The sequence below is a fragment of the Priapulus caudatus genome, unplaced genomic scaffold (assembly GCF_000485595.1).
Source record: "Priapulus caudatus unplaced genomic scaffold, Priapulus_caudatus-5.0.1 Scaffold250, whole genome shotgun sequence".
Taxonomy (NCBI): domain Eukaryota; kingdom Metazoa; phylum Priapulida; class Priapulimorpha; order Priapulimorphida; family Priapulidae; genus Priapulus; species Priapulus caudatus.
In genome coordinates, this window is record NW_014577311.1 from 19,356 (window position 1) to 20,126 (window position 771).

Consider the following 771-nt stretch of genomic DNA (forward strand, 5'->3'; position numbering starts at 1 on the left):
GAGTGACTTCTAACCTTTGACCTTGGCCGGGTCGAGTGACTTCTAACCTTTGACCTTGGCCGGGTCGAATGACCTCTGACCTCTGCGTTAGTCGATGTCGCCGCCGCCGCCTCCGCTCCGGTCAACTCGTATCTTTGCCCTCTTCCTACTAACTCACGCGTGGCCGACATAGGGTTCGACAGAATGGTTGTGTGTGTATAGGTTGTGAATGGTGTGTGTATAGGTTGTTGAACAGTATTATCATGTAGCCTAGCAGCAAGGCGTAATGTGTAGCAGAGTGTGCAGTGAGGTGAGATAGCCACCATCGGGCTGGCGTTCGCCCCCCACGCACACTGCCCGTTACTTCCCGCATCTTTCTTCCCTTTCCCTCTAACGCATGCGCACGTATGGATATCCTGTTGCCCGTTTTCGCTTTGTCGGGGTGCAGCCATTCAGGGTGGCGGCTCCACTGTCGAGAGATGTTCACTTGTCTGGTAGTGTTACGCGCCCCCCGCCGGCGCGCGCGTCCATCTTGTAATCGTAGATGTCGTGGCGACGCCGCCGCTGCCGCGATTATTAAATTATTCATAGAGTTGTTTAGATCAGGTTGTGATTGTCTGCGCGGTCTGTCGTGAGGCATGGGTCGGTATCGTCTGTGCGGTCGCGCGCGAGGCATGGGTCGGTATCGTCTGCGCACTCTTGCGTGAGACAGGCGAGACGCGAGGCATGGGTCGGTATTGTCTGCACGGTCGCGCGCGAGGCAGGCGAGACGCGAGGCATGGGTCGGTATCG